The sequence below is a fragment of the Manis pentadactyla genome, chromosome 1, assembly GCF_030020395.1.
Source record: "Manis pentadactyla isolate mManPen7 chromosome 1, mManPen7.hap1, whole genome shotgun sequence".
NCBI lineage: Eukaryota > Metazoa > Chordata > Mammalia > Pholidota > Manidae > Manis > Manis pentadactyla.
In genome coordinates, this window is record NC_080019.1 from 126,707,154 (window position 1) to 126,726,035 (window position 18,882).

At 35.6% G+C, this 18,882-nt stretch overlaps 1 long non-coding RNA gene across 1 annotated transcript in view; it reads right to left on the reverse strand.

Moving 5' to 3' along the window:
- Positions 1-2,426: 2,426 nt before the first annotated feature.
- The window catches only part of LOC130681499 (uncharacterized), a 127,283-nt gene continuing 110,827 nt past the window's right edge, over positions 2,427-18,882 (reverse strand). Inside the window, exon 4 of the long non-coding RNA XR_008994863.1 lies at positions 2,427-2,466. This is a non-coding gene — a long non-coding RNA (uncharacterized LOC130681499). The remainder of the gene's footprint in view (positions 2,467-18,882) is intronic.

An 18,882-nucleotide genomic window follows, 5' to 3' on the forward strand; every position in this document is an offset into this window, starting at 1 on the left:
TCTAGGACACTCAATCACAGAGTTTATTGGTTATAAAATTTGGTGGGTTTATTAGATAGCTGTCTCTGTGGCCTAAAATTACAGTAACTTTGTCTTAGTTTATTTTACAATAACTCATAAGTGAATTATTCTTTCTTTTCACTTTTATGTTCCCACACCCAATAATATTTTCCAGAAGTTTTCCTATGATCTGATTTGTAATTCTTTTTTCTTTAGATGCACAACATTTTATTTACCTCTCTTGAATAGCCTGCTTTTGTTTCTTCTCCTCATTTCAGAGTCTTGTAGCTAATTTCTCAGCACTTATGCCATTATTTGTAAAATATCACTTATTAGTAATGTTCATGTTCACAAATAAATTATTCTTCTCCTACTAAAAATGTTAGTGAAAATGGAACACTCTGATACACTGTGGGGAGATGCCAAATGTAATGTTATCCAACCACACCCAAGCAAATTCCCCGAATTTTTGTTTTTCAGCATCATATGATTTCAGAATCAGAGGCTTTAAAACTCAAGGGCCCATACTAGTCATTTAATGCAACCTCCTTATTTTTACATAAGAATTTCAAAGCCTGCATTAGCTAGATATATTAATCAAGCAAACTGGGATTATGAACCAAATACATTCACTGAATTCTGAGTGATTTCTGCTAAAAAAACATACCAGTAAAAAACACGAGTAAAATGTTGTAAAATATGTTAAATAACTCACTGAATAGGAAAATTTATTTTATGTAGAATATATAACATATTAATCTACAGTTTAAATATTCCTAATGTTTTGGTAATGTGTTCAGTTATAAATCAGGTTGAATTTTGGATGAACAGACATGCAGACAAGATAAGCAGATTCAATCATTCATTAAACTCAAAACTGAGAGGTGTTTTAGAGGCATGTTTTCTAAAGGAGAAAAAAACGAAGGGAAAAATTTCTGAGGAAAAAGAGTTCTGAATCCTAATGAAGAAGTATCTTATTTTACTATTGGCATGAATATTCCTTTAGATAAACATAAAGGCAATAATATCACTTTCCAAGATTTTAATCTCTCCTTTTCAATGTTAATAATTTCATTTCTCAAAAGCAGTCCTCCAATACTAGTTTGCCTGAAAGTCTGTGAGTAATGACAAGAAATGTAATGCATGAAATTCTAGCTATTTTCTTCATTTCAACACTCTTCATATTCCTTAAATAGATTGTTTTATTTTAAAAGCCTAATATATTCCTTAAATATTTCTTTGTTCTACCTATTCAAGAATTATTGACTATGTATCATATATGCCTTATACTTAATGTTTTTAAATGATTTTCAAAAGCTTACTTTCAAGTAACTTTAGGCCTGATGTATACCAAGATTTTTTTATATAGAACCAAACTAAATTTCTGAGCTGAAAGCCTTACTAACTTGTGTATTAGAATTGAGACATACGTAAATCACAGACAAGATAAAGACTAATTATCTCTGTTAGAAATCTTTCTCTACTTTTTCTAAGGCCCTGAAATGTTTGTATTTGTGTTCTAGAAACTCTTAGCAATGCAGGTAGATTTTGTACCTCCTGGTACACCCGTCCTAGGTGCACATTAGGGAGTCAATTCTCTTTGATGTAAAGATTGATACTTCATTAATATTGTGATTGGTGTTTATGAAGGTGGAAGTGGTAGTGATTCTTCTTATGAAGTTTCCATAAATGCTAATCTCACATTATGCTTATAAACTGCACTTAAACTGTACTGCCTGACACAAAGAGATCCAACATTTCTATAGGATTAGCTCATGCATCACATCCCATTAAGGGATATGATTTCCTGTGGGAGTCAGTGTGGTATAAAGGAAAGTATGAAGTTTATGATTAGAAATTAAACATTCCTGGGTTCCCAAATTATGTCTTCAGTTTCTAACCATGTAGTCTTGGGCACCTTATATAATCTTTCTAAGTCTCAACTCTTTTAGCTACAAAATAGAGACAATGCCTATTTTTCAGCGTTGGTATGAAATTGAGACAGGAATGAAGGTACAAAGTAGGAAATATTACATAGGACATGGTAAAACAATAAGTGCTAACATTTTTATGGGTAAGCCCACTGTAGTTGAAAAACATAATATTTTTAAAACATTGTAGCAGCTGTTAAAGAAGTAAAATGACATTAACAACACAACATACATCTTCAAATTTTAGCTTCTATTTGAGAGCAATAACCAATAAGTCATAGTGTGACAGAAGGACGTGTCACTTTGGCTTATGCCATGTATTTTATGCATCCTCATCTATCATTTCTTGGGAGGCTGTTGATCAGTAAATCAAACCAAAAATCCTTTTTTACTTTTATCATGGCCACATGCTTGGTGTTTCTAGAAAGAACTCTGAAGGATTCATTATAATCAGAACAATGCAAAAGGATAATACTTGCCTTTTTTTCAGCCTATTCTTACTGTGTTGCATTGTGATGTGGTTTATGTCTTCACCCTAGAAAAGGGAAAGCACTTCTATTAATAGAAAAAATACTAATAGGTCAACCTCACACATTTTTGTTTTGCATGTTTTTATGAGCCTTCAAATAATCATGTGCATGTCCAATCAATGGCAGATACATACATTTTTTTGTGTCATGTGTTTCATCTGCCAGAGCCACTAGGCAAGATATGTATATGTCCTACCATAACATTCATTGCACTTAACAGGGATTGATTGTGCAAAAGTCTTTCTTTCCATGTAGAAAGTGACTTCCACCAACTTCTCAGTACTTTTACAATGAGAGATACAGCAATAAATACATAATAAAGACACAGACTAATAAATAAATGAACAGACATACAGCCATAGAATTTGGAGAAAATCAGCCTAATCTTCATGTTATGAAGGTTTACTAGTGAAAGAGTACCATAAACACTGAGAACAGTAGGACACACTCGCTAGCTGTAATACCACTGAAATAGTTAGAGTCAAAGCACATCTGGGACACAGGTCTTGAAAGATGGATATGGTATGGGAAAGTGACATTTAAGGGAAAAGATCCTCATGAAGAGAGATTCTGTCAAGAAGAATACCAGGTGAAGTAAGCCAGCAGTTGGGTAGAGAATTAGCAACCTCAGGAAACTGGGACCTAAGAAAAGGGGAGGAAAGGAAGATAAGACTGGAAAAGCAAATTACTGAAAGAAGAGGGCCCTGTTGCCAATCCAAAGAATTGCATAAGAAAAGATCACAAAAGATGTTTCACTCTAGAGAAAATAGAATTTATAAACAAACAAGAAAATGGCTCACATTTCCAAGAACTCAAAGTCAGTTAAAGCAGAAAGTTTTTAAATCTGTTTTTTTTCAAACATTAAATAAATGTGTCTTTCCACACTACTGAGGGATTTATGTTGCTGTCTTCTCATAGTTTCAAATAGAGAAGTGGGTCCATTTTTTTTAAATTAATACATTTAAAATGTAGAGCTGTGTCAGAACAGTAAGGAAAAGGCAGACAAGGAGATGAATGGTGAAGCTAAAAATAAATCAGCAGGGTTTGAGGCTATTAAACACACAAAAGTAATTTGTTTTGCATCACTGCCATATTTGGGCATCATATAAAAGTATTATTAAAGTATCTGCACAGCAAAGAGAAGCGCCCTTGAGCAATTTCTAAAAATATTTGTTGTTGTTGTTCATGCAATTGCCATTAGAACAAAGACAACTTGACATAACAAGGCTTCAGGTGGCCAAGCATGTTATTCATCATTAATTGCAATTTCCCCTCAACTTAAAAGAAGGGAACCTTTGCAATAAACTCTGTGATTTTTTTCCACTGTAGAAAGTACAATTTCTTGCTGTCACCACTAACCGTAAATCAGCTACTTTTCTAAGTAGTGATAAAACTCCCTTTGGAATGTAGACATTGTAAATCGTGATGTACCCTTGCTGACAGTAGAGATTTTTTATAAAGCCCAGTTATTGTACACACACAAAACAATATCGGAACATGAGAGAGATTTGTAAGCTCAAAGCCCTATTCATTTTCTATGAGAGCTGAATCATATTTATGCTAATTAAAAATTCTTTCCATTTGGAGAGAAAATAACTCAAGGAATGTACTTTCTGGACAAAGAATAAATAAAAAATAGTTACTACCACAGATTATTTCTTTTATCTCTTGATAAACAATTCACTGTCTGTTACTTTTAACAGGCATTTGAAAGTGAATCAAGGTTTGAGTTGTATGAGAAGGAAAATTTCATGACCTTAGACAAAGCTGAATAATACAAATAAGAGACAGTGTGCTTGCCTCCCAAATGGAGGGGCTACAGCAAAAGCCAGACAAAAGCAAAATAGCAACAATTCTTCGGGGTCACTCCTCATGAGTAATATTTCTCTAACCAGTTACAGTGCATCCACAGTAAAGAAGAAAAAGTCCACTGAATACCCCAGGATTGATGAGTAAATAATCAGAGAGGGCTGTGGGGCAGGTAGGAGGCAAAATGCTATGGAGGTTTTCAGGTGTCATTCTTCCTGTTATTTTCAAAGCATTGTTAAAACAACAATTCAGTTATAGCTCTCATGGAGCACAAAACAAGGTATTTTCAAAAAGGAGCATTTCAAAGTTCTTACTATGTAAATGAACCTTGGAATGATGTCATATAGAAATAATTTTACGAAATTAAACTTACTGAGAAAAATCAAAGTCCAAAAGCTTTGTTCGTTTAGGGCTTGAAATTTTAAAAGATAAGGATAAACCAAGAAGAAGAGAATTACTTTTAGAATCAGAATATATGACAAAAGTCATCTTACGGGAAGGGACTACAGCTTGGGCAGCCCCTGTCTACCCACTGCAGGCACGTCCTGTGGATGAGAGCTTCAATGGGCACGGCAGTCTCCTGAGTGTGATGTTAAAATATCAGTTATGCTCTTCCTGGACCTCAGAATGTGTCAGAACTGTGTAACTGTTGTGAATCCATAGCATGGACTCATTACTTCAAGAAGCAATTTCCATGGCAGGTGGGGACAGTCAAACTATTTTTCCTTTCATAAAATTTTCCTTTCAATAATTTCCATCCCTTGATTCTAGTCTGTCTCCAGAATCACAATTACTCAATTTAATTTCTCTGTTACCTGAAAGAGTAAACTCAAGAAGCCCCCTTGAGTCTTCTCTTTCCTAGAAAATTACTTCTGATACAATAATGGTTTTGAGTCTTTCTTTGCTCCATACCAGATATGTTTCAAGGCATAACATCCATATAAAATTGAGGCCCCAAGACATGAACACAGACACTCATCCAGATTGGACTGGTGGTCATCATGCTTCTAGGTATGATTCCGTGTTTCCATAAGACACATTGAGTATTTCTAAGTTTGTGTGAAACTCTTGGCCTTGGCCCAAAACTGATACTTCATGTGGTTAATAATTACCCAGAAAACAGCCCCATTTAAATGGAAGTAATTGAATAGCTAACCTAATAATGAAAGACCTAACCTCCTCCTTTTTTTTTGGCATGGTGAACTCTCATGACATTTTTCTCACGGGCTTCATCACCCGGTTTACAACCTCATTCTCTCCTGTCCTCACTCTTACATGTGGCCTCACATGTCTTAAAATAATTGAATTCCAGTGACACCCCCATCTCAACTCCAGCTCCACCATGTATAGGCACATCCACATCCCTTAAACTGCTTCTCTTCAAGTTCTCTGATTCTGCCCACTGCTTCCACCTGACACCACATGGACCTCCACAATGCATACAGAACAGGATTTGTGTATTTATCGTGACCCATGTGCCTTTGATCTCTCCACACTGTAGCATTCTACCATGTTCACTTGATTTCACTTTGCTTTCAACACAATTTGCAACTTCTTATTAAAACAGCTTGAGAACGTTCTTGCAACTTTAGTTAAAATATAAACAGAGGCCAGAGGTTGATTTATTTAGCTTCTCCTATATTATTTCAAGTCAGGCTGCTGTGAATCACAGAAGACCAAAGATAAGCATCTCTTTTAAAGTATGATTGCTTTTCTCCAAGGTAACATGAGAGCTGAGTAAGCTTTTTAGGTGCCAGAGGGTAGTAATGGTACTGTTTATTACTTTTCTTATTGAAACATCACCTTTTATGTCATTAAGGACAATTTCGATGCTTAGTCTTCTCATGCTGTAACAGAAAAAGAAAAGCAGGAAGTTATTTTCTTGCTCAATCACTTCTTATTGGTCTTCTCGGTTGGGGGGCCTCACAAATCATTTCTCATGCTGCCTTGTATAAAGGGAATGGTTGTTGACTACTTCTAGCCCTTTCCTTCTAGAATATGCAGTGGTGAGAAGACTGATTGTATATTCCAAGGATTTTCTACTTTTGTCACTGCAGTGTGTGTGTGTGTGAGGGTGCATGAGCACATGGCTGAATGTACGTCTGTAGGCTGGTAGTGATGGGTGCGCTTTGTGAATTAGCTAACTAGCTTTCCTGCATGCCCTCTTCTCCTGAACTGATTTACCTTGATGTGAGCGAGGAAGAAATCTAATAAGCTACTATGTAAATACAGAATTGGCCCTAACTTATCCTCAGAAGTGGCATCTCATCACTTTTGTCTTATCCTACTCATTATAACGGGTCTAGGGTCTAGTTCACATTCCAAGGCAGGAGCAGCAGGAGGCAGGGTCCCTACGAGCCATCCTGGAAGCTGCCCATCCCACATAACCATCCACTTACTCACCAGCTCCATCTCACAAACTCTATGGGCTCCTCTGCATTTTTCCTTTGTAGGCTGACCTCATAGGTGCCCAGTTTAAAACAGTATGTTCCCCAAGAAGGGAGCAGTACTTACTGACCCAGCACAGTGAATTCATCAAGTATCCCATTCTAGTGGCCCCTTCAATGCTGTGTGTGGACTAGTGTTTTTTAAGAGAACTTTAGCATCAAATTCTCTAGGAAGATCCATCCTCAGCCTGTCGAGACAGGTTCCAGGAAGATAGTCACATGCATTGGCTTGCTCAGTATGGCAATGAGAAGCTGTGCGTGCTCTGATAGACTCCTGGGAATTATTTTGATAGTGTCATCAATAACTGATTATCCTAGACATATAATGAAATGACTGTTTAAGGCCCAACCTCCTCTCTTAGTATATTATTTTCAAATGTATGGGCTGTTAGGAGAATATCTGGTGTGTTATGGACTGAATGTTTGTGTCCCCTCAAAATCATATATTGCAACCCTATCCCCAGTGTAACTGTTTTGAAATGAGGTCTTGGGAAGTAATTAGAGTCAGATGTGGCATGAAGGTGGGGACCTCACGATGAGATTAGTTCCCTTATAAGAAGAGACACTAGGGAGCTAGTTTTCTCTCTCTCCCTGTGTGCACACAAAAAAGTCATGTAAACTCAGCATTGACATGACAGCCACCTACAAGCCAAGAGAAGAGACCTCGGAATGAAACTTTCCTTGCCAGCAGCTTGAGTTTGGACTTTCCAGCCTCCAGAACTGTCAGCAATAAAATTCTACTGTGTAAGCCACCCAGACTGATACTTGGTTTTGGTGGCCCAAGCTGACTAATATACAGCATGTAAACTGAAGTAACAAAGACTAACAGATTTAGCAGGGAAATCTACCCCATACTTGTCTTGCTTCAAACAGTCAAGGTAATTGTCAAAGGATTAATGTTAATTTTTCATAGAAATCCCACTATGTACATATTCAGTTTCACTTATTCAACCTCATTCACATAGCCATTGGTATTATTAAATATTGCAAATGCATGTATTCTTACTTAAAATGGTTTTATTAGTTCAAACGTTAAGATATTGAAAATACTTTTACAGGACATGTGTTCGATATCTTCTTTGTATATCTTACCACAATAAATCTGCCAAAACTCAGAGATGAAAAATAATTGATTCAAAAGAGTATTTATGAACGTTTACATTTTTCACCTAGGGTGTGAGTGTATGTGTGTGTAATTTTAAGCATGAAGTCATGTGATTAAAAGGTAAATCTGATAGCCATTCATGATTTCAAAATATGAAGAGTGTTATTATTCTGTCCATGCTAACCTGGCATTGGCTGCCCATGCTGCCTTCCTAAACACATGCACAAAAATGAGCTACACAGCGTAGCTTGTTTTAGTGACAGCAACAGGAAGAATAAGGGCAGAAAAGGCCTAAAAGCCCAACATCTGCAAAATTAAGTTCCAGAGGGCTATGATGTCAGTCTGGTTTGTTCACCACTGTATGCCCAGGGCCTAGAATAGGGCCTTGTATACAGTTGGTGCTCAGCAAATATGCAAATCAAACTGAAAGAATTCCTTATCCTCAATACTTAGCAGTTTTGACTATTTTGGTGAGGGGCCAAATTTGAAAGGGAAATCACAGTAAACTAATAGCATTTAAGTACATATTATGTTTTAAATACTAAGATACAAAACCAAATTAGGATTCTAGTCTTAGAAATATATTTTAATCATACTAGTTTCCAAACATTAATCTTTATAGTTATTTACGTTTTAAACATATTTTGGTGAAACCATTGTTTTCAATGTGCCTTATATCAGCATTCATATTCTAATTGTACTACTAATAAAAAGAATTCCTAAATGAGTGAGTGCATTAAAAAATAATTATTTTTGGATAAGTAGACTTTCATTAAAAATCTTTAGGAACTCTTAGATCTATAGAGAACACAAAACCTCATCCACTTATGATTTCTGTTTACATTTACCTTAATTAAACATGAGTTGTTCTATCCCTTCTTCATTTCCCCTTACCAGGTTAGCCTCTGCCTGGTATTGTTATTTTTCCCCTTAGAAACACTTGATTTTCTGACAAATTGAGCTTTAGATGCTTTCTATAATATGATCTCAAAGCCTCATGGAAATACCCAAAATTTCCTTAACAAACCAGAAGTCAACACACAGCTTCGAAGGGCACCTTCCAGTGGAATTTGAAATACATTCACTCTGATGGCCAGTTGTCAGTTTCTGAAGCATGTGGTTATTTAAACACAGAGAGCCAGAGACCAGGCTGGGGAGAATGCTGAGCTTTCACCAAATATAATTGAAAGATGAAATTGATTATCAAGTGCTTACACTACAGAGACAAAAAATATAAAATTCTGGTCAAAGATTGTTGGTGTGTGGTCTTCTTCAGATTCCTTCCTGTTAACTTGTATCCCCATTAATCCTTGAAATCAAGATAATTGTTTTTCTGTGGTGCTGACACTAGATGCAATGGGGTGATTTAATATGAAAATAAAATTGCAAAACATGATAGTTTATGTTTAGACTTATGGTTATGTTTAGACTTCAGGATCTTGCTACTGGTTTCTCCATATATTCAGCATAAATTCTCATCATGTGTTACCCTGGCCCAGCGGCCCTGATCTGACCTCTGGCTATTTTTCCTCCTCCACCCACTGCTATGTGTGCTTGCCTCATTGCTATCCAGCCACACTTCCTACCACATTGTCATTGCATTCGTGATTAATTACTTCTCTCTTTATGTGTGACCATATCTGGAACAATGGAAGGTCCTTGAAAAATCGTATCTGTTCTTGTCACTATTGTAATTCTTAGCCTCTAGAGCAATGTCTAGTACATAGTAAATGTTAAAAAAAATACACATATATAAACAAATAAAATGACTCACATTACCTATCAATCAATAATCAAAATAATCAAGTAATCAGAATAATCCTCAGAAAACATTTTTATTAGTGATTACTTGTAGATGTCACTTCACATATATGATAAACATGGCTGTTGCAGAGAATTTCAATAAGTTCATATCTGGCATCCTAAAAGATTTTGAGGATAGGCAGCTAAAATTAATTTTATTCTTAAATAACTTGTATCTTAAATTTTGTCTTAGAGGTTCCACATACTTTCCAGATAGAAACAGAACATAATGAATGAGACCTGTGCATCTAATTCTCAATTCTCTGGCTTCTTGAGTCATCTAAATGTCTTTTAACAGCTTTTGACTGTGTTTTGTTCTGTTTTGCTTTCATATCACACATTAAAAACTGTTTAAAAAACATGAAAACACTTTGGCTAGGTGTCAAAGAATTAAACTATCAGATTAGTGCTTAAGAACTTTAAATTGTACTACTTTAGAATTTGAATTTGTATTAAGAGAGAAAGCAATTTTTGCTCAATTTGTTTTCATTTAATGTGAAAAAAAGCGTTATCCCTAAATAAAATATTTGCCAATGAATTCATGCCAATCCTACATACTGTTGAGCAGGCAAAATTTTTTTTAACAACTCAATAAAATGCCACTGCTAAATTAGTCAACTTTCTAAAACCTGTCTAGTTCACAAAGGGCTTATATGATACCATATGGACATACATGGAGGAGTTGCAGCATTCATCCAGATTAGTAATATTAATCAATGTAAATAATTCCAACTACAGGCTAGGCATGACATTTTACATGGATTACTTCATGTAAGCACAGTAAATACAGTGATTAAAATCTGGCTCAGTTCCTTTAGACAGAAGAAACTTTAATATAGTTTTTCTAGAGGGTCTCTTATATATAATGTTATTTATAATAGTTAAATACTTGCCCAAACTCTGTACCCTTTTCCTCCTTATCCCCGTCCTCACTCTTTTGACAACTTTCCAAACAAGACCACACAAAAAAATTATTTTTTTTACAGTGTTCTTTGGAATGAAAGATACTAGTGTCCTGATGACACAGCAAAAGGGTTCCTTACTCTAGAATAAATGCCCCTTTCAAGTCAAGAGTAGCCAGACATATGCAAAAACACTTCCCTAATCATCTCTTGCTTCAACCCTTAGCCCAATGCCCCATGCACTGTGGAAAGTCAAATCTCTGCTAACATTTCTCTAATAAGAAATGCCACGGCCTCAAAATTGTTATGTAGTTATTGTCTGTTTTGAAAGGACTCTTAAAACCTAAGGCTCTATGATGTCTAAAAAGAGAATCCATTTTAATCAGTTCTCTTTTGTTGAAGCCTTCATGAACACACATTTGAACATTTTTCATTTGGCTTGCATGCTTCACTGTTAACAGATTTTGAAACCTAGGAGAAAGGGAAAAAGTAATTCATGATAATGACAGAGTGCATAACTGTAAGGAAGTCTCCTAGAGGTCCCAGCAAAGTTCAGTTTGAGACCTTTATTTCACATAACATATTATGAATGGCTGTGAAAGGGGAACGAATAGCTCACTACCTAACCTTCATCAGGGGCATGATGCAAACACCAGTGAAGATGACAATAAAAAGGGGAATATAAATGCTCAAAGCCCAGATGAAAAATACAGCAAAATGGATCTAAAATATATGAGCTAATAAATTCAGAGAAAAATATATGTGTGAAAAAATCAGTGTCTGGAAAGTAAGAAAACAAAACCAGACCTTAGTATTAAGTGATAGTGTGACTGTTTCACAGGATAAGAGTAGAGTGTTCAGATGGTTTTAAATCAAAACTAGAAGTAATAGTATAAAATTGTGGAAGGAAATTTGGTTAGATTATCAGACCATTTCCTAGCAGCAAAATCTATTGAGGCAAAGGGTATTTACCCCAGATAATTAAATCCACTTCACTTGATTATATAAAATTAGACAAGACAAACCACTAGTAAATGACCAGTCCAGTGTTTACTCTGTCCTGATCGGTAGGGAGAGACATGCAAGATGATCTAATAAGTCAATCCACCATGTATTCCTAAATTTGTATTAAACATGACAAACCACCTGTTTTGTTCATATCCCTATTTGCCTTCCAGAAACTGGCAAATATAAATTTGTAAAACTATTTAACGCATGGAATGCATTAAGTATGTGCTCCAGGAAGAGCACTTTATCAGGCTGTGAGGCACAGATAAACTCACCCACTCATGGCAAAGACAACTAAGTAATAAAAGATGTAGTAAAAGAAAGCTAGAATTCCCTCCTATCACCACCACCACAGCTCTCTGAGTCAAGCCCAAACCCTTCAGCCCAGCCAACAATGTGCCGCGCTGGCTGATGATGTCAAAAGCTTCCATGTACACTTTCCTTGCACACTCACCAGAGCCAGTCTCATCTTCTTCTAGCCCCTCAAGAATTTGGTGCCTTCTGTTCACTCATACTAAATCTGCTTGAAGTACACGTCACTCTCCCATACCTGTTTTGCAAGACAAACTTCTATTTCTACTGCTTACATGGTCAGCACTTCCCATGCAGAGGTTCCACCAAACGCACAAGTATAAATAAGGCACCATCTCATTTGCTCCGAGGACACCATTCTCTGGTCAAAATATGTGTCCCCATTATATCTCAATCATCCATGTATTTTTGTCTATCATTCTGTAGACTGTAGTTTATGATATCACATAACATTGTGCCCTTGTCTACTATTTTATCACCTTCTGACTCAGTGCCTGACACATAAGAGTTCTAATGGCATTTCCTGAATATATAGGTAGGTAAGTCATCTATTGCCATAATAATGCCATGTAACAATCTACCTTAAAATTAATGATGTCCAACACTCATTTATTCATGGCCTTGTGCCAGTTGGTCAGCTGGAAGTTGGCTGAGTAAGCAGCTGGCTTGGTTAGACTTGTACCAAACTGGAGGCTGGAACTCTGTTCCATGTTTCTAATCCTTCTTCTACCATTGGGTCACCCGGGGTATGTTTTTCTGCTTGCGGTAACAGAAATGCAAAAGGCATAAGCATCAATGGGCAGCGCTGCTATAAGCCTAGATTTGGAACTGTTACAGTCATTTTTATTTATATTCCAGTGACCAAAGCAAGTCACATGGCAGAACCCAGCATAAATGAAGCAGAGAAATATACTCCACTGCCAGTGAGAAAAAGTGTGAAATGTGAAGTATGGCAAAGAACCATAGAGGGAAGAGTGATGAATTGGAAACAGCAATCAAACCATCCGTAATATAAATGGTACAATTAAAATTCTAACTATAATCTTGGTTGAATAGAAGCTTCTTCTTCTTGACTTTGAGTGGTTATCCAATAAGAAAAAAAATATATTGTCTGATGTATTTTTATGAATACTCAATAGATTTATTATCTATCTATCTATATATTGCATAGCTAAGAGTAGAGACTTCTCTATAATGCAAGATTGTTTTAAGTATTTAGCAAAGTAGCAAACCTTAGTAATAATCCTGGCTCTGATTGTGACACAATGTCCTTGCTCTTTTATGACACAAAACTCACCTATTATTTGAAGTACACCTCTGCAGAGACCATGGGGTATCTCAGCATTTGTATTTGCATCATCCAGAGAAATAGAAAAAGGAAAAAATCTACTAATTGGTTTACTTTTTAAAGAAAATTGAACTCATTATCATCAAGTTGAATATTTTTAATGTGTTTGTCAATAGAGTGACTCTACGGCTTAGTAAGACAACTCTAAAATGCATCTGAAGATTGTTTTCAAGATTGCTTTGCAGAGAAGACTAAATAAGAATATGGTTTGATGGAAATCCCACTGGTCCTCACTGGTTCTGTTCTAGAGTAAACTTACCTCTTGAATTAGAGTTGCCAGATGGAATAAATGAATGACATTTGGAGACACAAACTTGAGATCATCTTCCATTTAACTAAATGTGTGGCCTAAGTCAAGTTATTCAACTTCCCTGAAGTCTCAGAAGATAATAGCACAGTCTACCTGATCTCATTGTAAGGAGTCAATGATAATCTATGATGGTGAAGAGAGAAATTCATGCCATCTTCATCATTTCTTTTCTAGCACTTAGCAGTGTGCCAGGCTAATAGTTTATACCTGTAGGTAATAGTCACTGAATGTATGAGTGGATGGCTATGGAATCAGCAGTTTCCCAGATTTATGGAGAGTTTAGGCTTGACTTCTTCTCGGATTCATGTTGAGGATTCACTGAAGGTTCCAATTAGGTTGATCTTATCATTTATCTTCTAAACCGGAACATTTTTTAAGAGTGAAAGAAGGCTCTATTCAAATTATAATGGGACAATAGTCATAAAGCAGACATTCCAGGCAATCAAAACATTTTGGAAACCCTAGTTCTAGGAAATATATAGTGTTCTCTTTAAGCTGTAGTTACTTTATGCCCAGGTGTCAACTCAAATTCAATGGGTCTCAAATTTTGTTAGTCCTGTCCTCTCAAAATATTTTCTAATCAACTTATTTCTATATTATTCACATATTAATTTTATTCTTCCTGAGCCTTAAATCCCAGAAACTTCTACAGAAACATTTTGATTTTCTCTATGACATGATTGTTATGGACTGAACCCCTCAAAATTCATATGTACCTCAGAATGTGATTATATTTGATAATGGGAACTTTAAAGAGATAAACAAGGTAAAATGAGACCATACAGGTGGGCTCTAATGCAATATAACTGATCTCCTTATAATAGGAGATTAAGACACAGACACACAGAGGGAAGACCACTGCAGACAGTGGGAGAAGACAGCCATCTTCAAGCTGAGGAGACAGGCTTCTGAAAAAAACAGTTCTGCAGAGACTTTACTCCTAGACTTCTAGCCTCCAGAACTATGAGAAAACAATTCTCTGTTGTTTAAACCATCCAGTCTGTGGTACTTCATTATGGAAGCCCTAACAAACTAATAAAAGCAGACATGTTCATTATATGCCTATTTCTCTGCTTCACACAAAACCCAGGGCCTCAGCAAATCATTCTTCTATCACTATAGGACTTTTCCAATAGTCTTGCTTTATCTACTGTAAAACACAATTTTATTTCTTATAAAAACAATAATCATTTCCAATCTTCTTGAAATAATTTCCCCACAATCAGCTTTGAACTCTTCACACAAAACATAAAGATTCTGGCAGCCAACACAATTTCAGCTACTCAAAAGCATTCTTTCATATGCTCTATGATACATTATGCACATCATTTAGCATAAACTCTGTCCCACACACTATGCACAGAATGCTTGAACCTCCAGTATTTTCTGACTCTATCACTTACTTCTTGTATACCTTAACATTTTGTTTACATCAATTTTTAAAGAATATTTTGGTATTCTGTACTACATATTGGGGAAGAAAGGCTCAATGGGGAAAAAACAATACTCATACTGTATTCTCCTTACCTCAAGTAGATGAAGAAGTATGCCCATATACTTTTCATTATCTACAGCCACCTACAGGAGTTATCAGAGTGTTTAGTAAAAGGAACTTTATATCAGAATCCAAATCTAAGGCCTGGTGTTTCTCCTAGAAATGTTTGCTGAATGCTGTTCAGAGGCAAATATTTTCTGGAAGTTTAAAATTTCCTCTGGAAGCCCCAAGTAATTTGTATTGTATACAAAATGTTATGAAATTCCACATACAATAAGAGCAATATTGAGGAAAACATATTCACCCAATAGTTTTTGTGCCTGATATAAGCAGTATTTAATGGTCAATGATAAAGGTGTAAAATACTAGTTGATATTATTGTGTTTAATTGTGGACCTACACATGCGGTTTACTTGCAATACTGATATAATTATTAATATAGTAAATTGTATGTATTTTCAAAAATATATAATTAATGAAAACATGCATATATGTACATTTCTAATATGAATTTCTAATAATATTATATAATGCTTGACTCAGATATTCATTGATTTCACTGGCTATTTAACATATTTTCATTCTTTGCATTAAATAATGCATACTCCCTCCAATTTAGCACATATAAAAGCACCAGTGACAGATGCAAAATTAAGTAAGTTATGATATAGGATGAACAGACTTTTTTATTTTTCAGAGAAGACAGATTTACACACCAAGAATAAACTCCTTCCTTTTTTAGTTCTCTTTCCTTCTCTCTTTTTTTTTCAGTTTTAGATTTATAACAGGCCAATTAAAAAGATAGCTCCATCCTTCAGACCTCAGGTTTTTGCAAATGTATAAATATTCAGGGTTTTTATGTGGTTACTTCAATAAATTACTAAGTTTTGTTTTAAAAAAGGAAAAATTGGAGAATAAAAATAATAGAAGAAATAAATAAAATTGAGAATAAAACAATAGAAAAAATTAATGAAACCAAGAGCTGGTTCTTTGAGAAAATAAACAAAATAGATTAACCCCTAGCCAGACTTATCAAGAAAAAAAGAGAATCTACACCCATAAACAGAATCAGAAATGAGAAAGGAAAAGTACAAATTATTAGAGAATACTTTGAAAAATTATATGCTAACAAACTGGATAACCTAGAAGAAATGGACAACTTACTAGAAAAATACAACCTTCCAAGACTGACCAAGGAAGAAATAGAAAATCTAAACAGACCAATTACCAGCAATGAAAGCAATGAAATTGAATCAGTATTCAAAATACTACCCAAGAACAAAACTCCCGGACCAGATGGATTCGCCACTGAATTTTACCATTTAGAGAAGACATAATACCCATTCTCCTTAAAGTTTTCCAAAAAATAGAAGAAGAGGGAACATTTCCAAACTCATTCTATGAGGCCAGCATCACTCCAGTACCAAAACCAGGCTAAGATACCACAAAAAAAAAAAACTACAGACAAATATCCCTGATGAACATAGATGAAAAAACACTCAACAAAATATATTAGCAAACCGAATTCAAAATACATCAAGAGGATCATACACCATGATCAAGTGGGATTCATCCCAGGGATGTATTCAAAAATCCACCAACATCATCCACTATATCAATAAAAAGGACAAAAATCACACGAGCATCTATGGAGATGATGCATTTGACAAAATTCAACATCCATTCATGATAAAAACTCTTAACAAAATGGGTATACAGGGCAAGTACCTCAACATAGTAAAGGCCATATATGATAAACCCACAGCCAACATCATACTGAACAGTAAGAAACTGAAAGCTTTTCCTCTGAGATTGGGAACAAGACAGGGATGCCCACTCTCCCCACTGTTATTTAACATAGTACTGGAGGTCATAGTCATGGCAATCAAACAACACAGAGAAATAAAAGGCATCCAGATTGGTAAGGAAGAAGTCAAACTGTCACTGTTTGCAGATGACATGATATTGTACATAAAAAACCCTAAAGAATCCACTCTGAAACTACTAGAACTAATATCTGAATTCAGCAAAGTTGCAGGATACAAAATTAATACACAGAAATCTGTTGCATTCCTACACACTAACAATGAACTAGCAGAAAGAGAAATCAAGAAAACAATTCCATTCACAGTTGCATCAAAAAGAATAAAATACCTAGGAATAAACCTAACCAAGGAAGCGAAAGACCTATACCCTAAAAGCTACAAGACACTCTTTAGAGAAATTAAAGAGGACACTTATAAATGGAAATTCATCCCATGCTCTTGGCGAGGAAGAATTAATATTGTCAAAATGGCCATCCTGCATAAAGCAATCTACAGATTCCAAGCAATCCCTATCTAAATACTGACAGCATTCTTCAATGAACTGGAACAAATAGTTCTAAAATTCATCTGGAACCACAAAAGACCCCAAATAGCCAAAGCAATTCTGAGAAGGAAGAATGAAGCAGGGGAGATCTCGCTTCCCAACTTCAAGCTGTACTACAAAGCCACAGTAATCAAGACAATTTGGTACTGTCACAAGAACAGACCCATAGACCAGTGGAACAGAATAAGGAGTTCCAATATTAACTGAAGAATGTATGGTCAATCAATATATGATAAAAGAGCCATGGATATATGATGGGGAAATGACAGCCTCTTCAACAACTGGTGCTGGCTAAACTGGACAGCTACATGTAAGAGAATTAAACTGTATTACTGTCTAACTCCATACACAAAAGTAAACTCAAAATGGATCAAATAACTGAATGTAAGTCATGAAATAATAAAACTCTTAGAAGAAAACATAGGCAAAACTCTCTTGAATATAAACATGAGCAATTTTTTGATGAACATATCTCCCTGGGCAAGGGAAACAAAAGCAAAAATGAGCAAGTGGGACTATATCAAACTAAAAAGTTTCTGTACAGCAGAGGACACGTTTAGTAGAACAAAAAGGTATCCTACAATATGGGAGAGTATATTCATAAATGACATATCTGATAAGGAGTTGACATCCAAAATATATAAAGAGCTCACATGCCTCAACAAACAAAAAGCAAATAATACAATTAAAAAATAGGCAGAGGATCTGAATAGACACTTCTCCAAAGAAGAAATTCAGATGGCCAACAGAAACATGAAAAGATGCTCCACATCACTAATCATCAGGGAAATGCAAACTAAAACCATAGTGAGATATCAACTCACACCAATTAGGATGGCCACCATCCAAAAGACAAACAACAACAAATGTTGGCAAGGATGTGGAGAAAGGGAAACACTTCTACACTGCCAGTGGGAATGTAAATTAGTTCAACTATTGTGGAAAGCAGTATGGAAGTTCCTCAAAAAGCTCAAAATAGAAATACCATTTGACCCAGGAATTCCACTCATAGGAATTTATCCTAGGAAAATGCAGGAGCCCAGTTTCGAAAAGACATATGCACCCCTATATTTATCACACCACTATTTACAATAGCCAAGTAATGGAAGCAACCTAAGTGTCCATCAGTAGATGAATGGATAAAGAAGATGTGGTACATATACACAATGGAATATTATTCAGCCATAAGAAGAAAACAAATCCTACCATTTGCAACAACATGCATGGAACTAGAGAGAATTATGCTCAGTGAAATAAGCCACATGGAGAAAGACAAGTACCAAATGATTTCATTTATCTGTGGAGCATAAGAACAAAGCAAAAACTGAAGGAACAAAACAGCAGCAGAGTCACAGAACCCAAGAATGGACTAACAGTTACCAAATGAAAAAGGACTGGGGAGGGTCAGTGGGAAGGGAGGGATTAAGGGAATAAGGAGCATTACGATTAGCATACATAACATGGGGAAAGGGTGTCTCAGGTAAGGCAGTATAGCACAGAGAAGACAAGTAG